This window comes from Pteropus alecto, unplaced genomic scaffold (assembly GCF_000325575.1).
Source record: "Pteropus alecto unplaced genomic scaffold, ASM32557v1 scaffold311, whole genome shotgun sequence".
Classification (NCBI taxonomy): domain Eukaryota; kingdom Metazoa; phylum Chordata; class Mammalia; order Chiroptera; family Pteropodidae; genus Pteropus; species Pteropus alecto.
In genome coordinates, this window is record NW_006431916.1 from 1,628,438 (window position 1) to 1,637,233 (window position 8,796).

At 43.2% G+C, this 8,796-nt stretch overlaps 1 long non-coding RNA gene across 2 annotated transcripts; it reads right to left on the reverse strand.

The window, feature by feature from the left end:
• Positions 1-1,528: 1,528 nt before the first annotated feature.
• LOC107196715 lies at positions 1,529-5,859 on the reverse strand. 2 transcript variants are annotated; one of them, XR_003044122.1, is made up of 4 exons: positions 5,766-5,859; positions 5,381-5,468; positions 4,166-4,271; positions 1,529-2,233 (listed from the first exon to the last, which is right to left on the reverse strand). It is a non-coding gene; the product is annotated as an uncharacterized LOC107196715 (long non-coding RNA). The 2 variants fall into 2 exon arrangements; XR_001518166.2 differs by having other exon boundaries at positions 1,529-2,236.
• Positions 5,860-8,796: the final 2,937 nt, after the last annotated feature.

Below are 8,796 nucleotides of genomic sequence, written 5' to 3' on the forward strand. Positions count from 1 at the left end.
TCTCCGACAGAAGACCAGGGATTTTTGACAGGAGAGCAATGGTTTATGACAGGAAAACAGAGATTTCTGGCAGAAAATGTTGACTTCTGACAGGTTATGAGTGGATTTCTGACAAGAGAAGGAGAATTTCTGAAGGCAGTGGTGATTTTTCTCAAGACAGATTTTTAAAAGAAGAGTGGTCATTTCTGACACAACAGTGATTTCTGACAGGAGAACAATAATCGCTGATACGAGAGCATGGATTTTTAGCAGAACTTTAGTGCCCATTACATAGGAGAGTAGTAACTTCTGACAGGAGGTCTTTGACAGGAATAAGGGTTTCTATTTGGAAGGACAAAAAGCAGCAGCACAGAAGAAACTAGAAAACAAAGAGGAGAATCAGGTTCCCTCTGGAAACAGGTGTCAGTCCTGGGTGTGGAGGGAGGTTATCAGTTATAAGAACAAGGTGGATGATGGGAGGCTCAGTTGGGCAAGAGCCTCATTCCGCAGAAGGGGTTGAGTGGGTTGGAGGGAGAGTATCTAGATTTATATCACAGATGTGAGCATAAGTGACAAGGAAATGCATTCCCATCAAGAAACTTGGAGGAAGTAGAAGAGAGGAAAATCTGGTATTTCTTCAACTCCCCAAATTCAGAAATAATAAAGCCCTGGTTTTGATTCAGGAAATTCTAATGAAAGGTTTTGCCATATTTTTGGCAAGAGGGGCAGAATAGGAAAGACATGATCTCTCTAAAGCTGTCGCCCTGAAGTAATCCAGGAACCAGACCTTAGCACGCGTGGAGAGAAATCAGCATTGTGGTAGAGAGGAAAATGAATCAAGGGAGGAGGAGGTATCAATAGAACTTCTGATAGAAGCGGTAGGCTGGCAAAACTCTGAATAGAAGGAAAACTGATTTCCTTTGTCCCCAGCCTAGGTCATTTGCAGGGTCCTTTTCCTGCAAGCGGTTAGGTTTACTGTGAACAAAGCCCAGCAGCGCAAAACTGAAGCAGGATATGCCTCAGAGGGAAGGAACGCTTTTTCTCTCAGACTGAGCTCTCATTGACCTCAGCTCCAGGCACCACGTCTACCATGTGACTGAATTCCTGTGGGCACTGAGCGCTAGGAGAATTCTAATTGTGCAGATCCCCAGAACAGCTGCAGCATCCCCAGCCAGGAGCTCCAGACTTGTACTTTCCACCGGATGTGGGGCTCAGCACAGCTCTTCACACTCAGCACTGCAGGCCCATGGCCGAGACTAGCGCACACGGCTTCTCGAAGTTAACTGGCTCCCCCCACGGACCCTCTGGAGGTCCCTACCACTTTATTCCTACAGCCCCAGGGAGCATGGTCTTTTCTTTCCAGCTGCCACCACCTCTCCTTCCTCTTGGGGTTCCTTTCGACCCCGGACTAGATTCAGAGGAGGGCACAGAATTCTCCAGTTTCTCCCCAACCCCTACCACGCCCCTGACCACGCCCCTGACTGGCCCTCAAGCTATATGATTGCTGCAAATGCCAACTGGGAAATAGTCAAGGTAGTAAGGAATAAAATTATAGATGAGAAGGCAGACGCGATTTTTTTAATCTCAAAAAAATTGCATTTCTGAAGAGAATGGTGATTTTTCTCAGGAGACACTATGTGGCTTGTCCTTTCTCATTTTGATAGTCACTGTAGCAGACCTCCCCAGACAAAGCTGGTGAAATCTCTCCTGTCCTCAGCAGTGATTCTAATTCTTTCATTGCTTGGGCCACTGCTCATCCACAACTTTTCAGGGACAGCATCAGCGTGAACCAGGAGGGGAACCATTCCAAGCCTCCAGATCAGTCCCTCTTGTGAAGGCTCACAAGTCTTCCTGGCCGGCTGACTCTGGGCAAGTTGCTTAACTTCAGTTGCCTCAACTGTAACATGGGGATAAAAATGCCTACTTCACGTGATTGTCGAGGTGATTAAATGAGATTAATAAAGTATTAAAGCATCTGGTACCCAGTAGGCTTAATCAGTTAGATCCCCTTACTTCTCATTGAGAGAAAGCAGTACCATTGAAGGAAGGGCTGCAGCAGAAAAGGATGTGCAGTTTGTGCCCTTCCAAAGGCACCCAGCAGAGCAGCTGGGTGGAGACTGGAATGCCATGGGTGCTTCACTTGCAGTGTCAGGTGCTCCGGATGGGGCTTTTCTGCACAAAGGCTGTGCCTCTCCTGCATCACCCTAAGAGCAAGCAGCAGCTACTGGGTGTCTGCGTCAGCACCCAGCCCATCCTGCTGGGAAAAAAAAGGAATGGCACTTCAAAGTCAAGCATTTATATCACCTTCTTCCCCACAGTAAGACCCAGATCCCCCTCCTCTCCGCGTCTTTGGAAGCCTTGGCGTGGTAGAGAGGAGCTGCTATTACAATGAATTCCCCTTTTCTCATCAGAGGGGTCTCCTTGAGTGGGAGCCAGTTTGCCTGCTTTTGGGGTCCGGCAACCACTCCTCTGTTTAGCTGGCCCCCAAAGAGGCTCTCTTAAATATCCCTTTCTGTCTTCATTTCTGTCTCGTATAGTTGGTAAGACACAGAGTAACATCTGCAAGAGTTAATCTATGTGTTTCCCCTTCACTCTACAATCTCACTGGTTGGTACCCAGGGCACCCCAGTCCACACTGACCAGAAACACATATCCACAGAAACTGCAAAGGGCTTAGACACACAAGCTCAGAGTGGGCTCGCAGAATCAGATTTTCCTCTCCCAAAGACTAGAAAAAACTGGGCTTGGGGAAGCAGGCAGAGGCAGCTGGACCCGGACAAGAGGAGTGAAAGCACCTTAGTCCTTGAAGTGAGGGGGAGCGGGTCCAGTAAGAAGGGAGCAGATGGGAGGGCACTGTGTGTGAGGCTCAGTGTGGACCCCCAAAGGCCTGGAAGAGCGAATGGTGGCTTTGGGAACCAGGAGCAGGGATGAGGCCAAGAGGGAAAACCTCACTCTTGAACAGAACCAGGAGTGGAAATTTCCCTGGAAATAAGAGCACTGATGAACTCTACACTGCTGAGGGGTTTGACTGTGCTGGGAATGTTCTTTTCAAATGAAGGAATTTTCAGTGGAAGAATTAGTTACAAAAAGCGGTGACCATTTTAGCAAAAATCCTCAATTTATCAACACAAAAACTAATTGAATTTCTCAGGTAACTAGAAAATCTTTTTGTACTAATTTTAGGAAAAAGGTAAATAATAATCAAAAACAAATTGAGGCTTAACTTTTTTAAAACAACGAAACATCAAGAGCTTCCAGGGACCGTCCCCCTCCCCCGCCCACCGCCCCGGCCAGAGCAACCCATCCTATTACATTTTTACAGTAGGAACAGTTCGCGTTCAGAAGGATGACCCTTGAATCACTAGGTCATCAAAGGAAAGTTTTGGTTTACTCAGCTGCCAGAATCCCTATTTCCTTTACATTATAGTGAAGTGGAGCCTGACTGTATTTCTAAATTAACTACAAGCTCCTTGAAATTGATTTTTCAAGAGTTCTAGCATCTCTTTGAAAAAGTCGACACTATATAAATTGAATGTCTTGTGCATTCAAGAAGGAATTAGTCTTTGAGAACCTCATATGGTTGCATTCTGCAGACATTTGGCTCGAACGATTCATGCTACTGGTTCTCAATTGGGGAAAGGAGGATATTTCCCCAGAGAATATCTGACAATAGATGCAGACATCTTTAGTTGTCATAACCGGGGGGTGATGGCGGGAGCTGGTACTAACGACATCTAGAAGGGAGAAGCCAACACTATAATGCACAAAACAGCCCTCAGTGGCAAAGTATCAGACCCAAAATGTCAATACTGAGGATGAGAAATCACAGCTCCTGGTGGTAGAAGAAGAAGATATTCTCTTAGTGAAGGACACTAGGGTGGCTGCCCCAAGCTACTCACAGGCCTCAGGGACAAGATCTGAGGCCTGCCCTGTCAGCCATCACTTGGGGATGGTCTTGCGTTGCCCAGGCTCTTAGGATGGTTGTATAATCTAAAGCCAGGACATCTATCTGCAATGAAATACAACGAGCAGGATGTTTGGCTGCTCTCTGCTGACAACAAGGATACTCAGTTTAGCCTAGAGTGGAACATAAAAGGTTAGTTGTTCCATGAGGACTAGAGACTGAGTCCGTTGGTCAGTTCACATCTTCCTTGAGCAGGACTGGGCGGGCGCTGCCAGTGCTCACCTGGTAGGGCTACCTCTTCTGGCTTCCACTGGCAACCAAGCGTTCTCGTGACCAGTACTTTGTTTCTTTGGATGTGTTGATGACATCAGCAGAGTCTGACTTCAACCTGGGGCCAGAGTACACTTAAGATGATTGCATTACTTGGCTGTGACCTATTTATTATGTTTATGTTTTACAGTTTAATGAAGGATCTCCTTGATCTAAGAGAGAACTATTTTAGTTTTACAGTTTAATGAAGGAATTATTTTGTTTATGTTTTGTTTATGTTTATGTTTTACAGTTTAATGAAGGATCTCCTTGATCTAAGAGAGAACTATTTTGAGAAGCCAGCTAATCTGTGAGTGGCTGGAGGTTAAATAACTAACATAGTTTGCTCTAGTCTAGTACCAATATTTGTCAAAAGTATTCCTATGATATAGCAATTAATAAAATATGTACAATTTAAAAAATGATCATAATTCATAATAGCTTTGTCAATAGGCATTTTCTCAATCATTGAATACTTAAAGTATAAATATTATCATGTGGTGTGAGTCTAGAAATATTTTGATGATAGAAAGAAGGACTTATACTGACAAAAAGTTGGAAGCTATGGTTTGACTCTCAGAAGGTTAATTTTCCATATTTCTTAGTTCTTGAGCAGGGAGACATAGAACCCCAGCTTGCCCTTTAACCTTCCACTCCCCTCCCCGGCCCCATGGAATCTGCTTGCTTGCTCTGTCTCTAGGAACAGACTGTGGGGAACAGTCTTAACTCACTGAATTTGCGTACTTTACAATTTCTAAAACATTTTCACATCCATTATCTCATTGGTTCTTCCAACCACAGTGAAGAAGGTAGAACATGGACAATCACTTCTACTTTATGAAGAAGGGCAGGGTGTGAGGACCTGATTCATCTCAGGATCTACAGTCCCAGAGCTGAGGCCTAGGCCCTATCTGCCCTCTGACTTGGAGCCCACAGCTCTTTCTACTCTCCCTGCATTGGTAGCTGACCCTTCTGGAAGTCTCTGACCCACCAAATATCAAATTCACTCCATAGTAACTAGTGGAGAAAGAGATCCAACAAGCATTTAAGAACTTTGACAAACTAGTCATTTCACATACTTTTGAGTTCTAATTAGTTTATGAGAATTGCACAAAGGTGCACAAAAGTAAAGAAAACAGAAAGTAGTGAAGAAAACCATGTTCGATTGCCATGGATATCCATGCTTACCTTAGGGTTCATATTTGGTACAACTTCCTGAAATTCCCCTTGAGGGTTCCAGGTGATCTTGGGGATCTCTGAAACTCACCTTATGAATCTGAAAAGTAAAAAAAAAAAAAAAAAAAATCTGAACCAGATTAGATATTTCTGTGTAATTTTATCTTTGACGTTCTATTAGTCTAAATCTATGAGTTCTGTCAACATCATCAAAGAACTCTCTAGGAGAAATAACTGTTTTGTTACTTTTGTTCAAGAGACATCCATCTATTCATTTATCCATTCATGTAGTTATTCGGCAAACATCGATCAAATGTAAGGCACTGTACTAGGCTTTGTACAGAGTACAGACTTGAAAACAGAAAAAATCCATTGAATACAAACTCATGCAACTAACCTCTATGAGAAAATCAAGAACAGATACAAAAAGTCATTATAATTGGCTTACAATTGATGCTTTAAACCACTTTTGAGGAAAAGTTAAGAGCTCTTCTATTGGAATGTGAAATATGCAGACCAAGAAACTTTCCTGCAAGTGACTCAAAAATTCTCTGAATTCTTTACAGGCACTCAAATGGCTAGTGTTCAGAGAAAACTAGTAATGGAACTCTTTACCTTCAGTTCTTTGTGATGAAAATCTAAAATCATAAAAACTTCAAAGCAGTTTCCAGTGTAACTATCTCAAGGGCAAGAAAAAATTTGTTAGATTTAATCTAGAGTCTGATATTGACTGCTATCCACTAAGGGACTTTTTGTCATTAAAAAAAAAAAAATTGTTTTACACAGTGAAATTCCATTATTCATACAATATCTTTCTAGTTGATCAAAAAGTAACTACGTTTTATTTATAAGGGGGAAATGGGATTGATTTGGCAAATGGAAACCATGGAGATATATCTAGATGGATATTTTCACTTTCACTGTTACATGGAAGATGACAAAATTAGGCAGGAAATTATAAAAGTCTATGTCACAAAGGAGGAAATTATTTGTGTGGTATCCGTGTAGAGAGGATACACTGAGTACACTGAGGAGGTGCTACAGACAGATAAAGTGAGAAGCTCAGTGAGCCTTTTTGTTTGTTTCTGAGCATCACTGCCCATGCCAACACCCGGTGCCATTCTCTGGCAGAGGCACTACAATGGATAAGATGCTGTCCCTGCTTTCAAGATGCTTTTAGTCCATTCGGGGGAGACTCAGCCAAATAACTGCAGAGTTCTAGCCCAGTGTGATCAGGACTTTCATGGGGCCAGTCCTGGGCCTGCGGCTGTATGTAGCAGGGCTCTCACACCCAGGCTAGGGATTGTGGGTGCTGCCTGCACAGGAGTTTTTCTAACGTGCTTTCCAGGACTGCCATTTTACATGTGGCTCTGAAGAGAAAAATAAGCAAAGAATCACAAGATGTGATACGAAATCCTTCAGAAGGAAAAAACAGGACATGAAAATACTGTCAAATCCTCTAAAATCTTTATTCAATTACACTTGGAAAGAGGAGACAGGCAGACTCGGAGACTGGGGTTGATAACACCTTCCTCCCAGGTTCGCTCAGGTTGTTAAGGAATCTCCAGGGACGTCCACTTTTCCCATTAGCAGTGAATTGGGCCAGAGGACGCACTACAGCTGCGCTAATATTTGCTCTATTGGATTACAAACCGAGTAATTGCCATTTAAGTTTCAAGTAACGGTGAGGGCATTCATCTGTGTTTTCGTTCATTTGTATGGCAATTAATTTGTACCTAAATTAACAATAAAAATGGTTACATGATCTAATAAAGTAGTAATAAAGATAAAAAATAACCTCCTCTGTTTTACCCTACAAGCAAGGCCAAATTGCTCTTTCCCCTCCCATTGTTTGTCTCTCTGGAGAAGATTATTTTCAGGCAGGCAGAGTGGGAACAAGGCGTTCAGGCCAATGCCTGTCAGGGGTCCCATGTCAAAGGCCATGGACAGGAAAATGGGGTTTGTGTGATGCAAAGCATTGTTGACTTGAAATGGTACAGGGAGGTCACTACTGCAGCATGCTCCCACGTAAGGCCAGGAAACAGGCCCTCTGGAATTGTTCTAGGTGAAGACAGACACAAACTAACTCAGCATTAATTTAGCACGGAATTTGCAAACTGGAGCTCTTGGGCAGCCAATGGCTAGCAGACACATTTTATTTAGCATGAAAGGGCTTTTGAGCCTTTTGATTTGTTTCTAATGTGTAAAAATTAGGATATTTCACATGAATATTCAGATTTCCAATCCTCTTGAGAAGTTGGAAAATTGTACTACATCTACACTTTTGCCTGGCAACATTTATCTGGAGCAGTGGTCACTCTCCCCTACAGTCAGGCAGCGCTTGCCAAATTACTATAGTCCCCACTACTCCCTATTGTCCCGTATTATGCCTGCCTCTCTAGTTATTAACTTGCCTGGCTCCTGTAGGATGTGAGTGTGACTCCTGTTTTAGTATTTGCCTGGTCATTTACAGAAGTAAACTGCTTTCATTGGTCTTTATCTCAGCTGCACTTTTTAACTTCCTGGAGCATTTTGTTTTTTCAGTTCGAATGTCTTGGACATGGAGGGTGCCCCCTGACCAAAGGTTCTTTGGTTTTGGCATTGAACTTCTTGCCATAGAACCATAGACCAATCCAAAGGGAAGTAATTTTGGAAAGCAGCTTATCTCCCTGCCTTATTTAGGAACTGAGGCTCAGAGAGGCCCATGGTACTCGTTCAAGGTCACACAGAAACTTAATACAGAGCCAAGACTAGAACCAGTTCCAGTACTTTTCCTGCTATATTTCAACCCCTTCTGGGTGCTCATTTATGATACTGCATGTCCCAAAGCAAGAATATAAACTCCTAAGTCATTGTGCAGTATTCTCACCTTGGAAAATTTGAACAGTGTAGGCCTGTTGGGCATGGCTATTTCTAAGATGGCCCTTGGTGATGTGATGCAGTGTTCAAACCTTAGTTTATGATTCAGTCTGTTGACTTCTGAGAGTCCTGATCTGGGAGTGAGGCCAACTGGAATCAAGTCCCAGCTCTCCCTCTTCCAGCTGTGTGACCTTGGGAAAATATCCTCACCTCTCTGAATCACAATTTCCCAAGTATAAGACAGGAACACCTGCCCCACAGGATGTTGTGATAATCATGGGAATAACACACACAAAAGTTCTCAGAAATATGTAAAAATTTAGATAAATGCAAGTTACTATTACAGGTTATTGAGCTTTAATATCAGAGAATCTTAGAATTCCCTCATTTTACAGGTGAGACAATAGATGCTCAGAGAACAGGGTCATCCCGCCAGCTATGAGCATTGCTCATATTAGCAAGCAGGTCTCATGTCCTCCCTGCCACTGCCACAGCCGGACTCAGGGATCTCAGTTAAAGCCATGTAGGTCCAAACACTTGGGTAGCAGAGGAAGTATTAGCCGGCCATG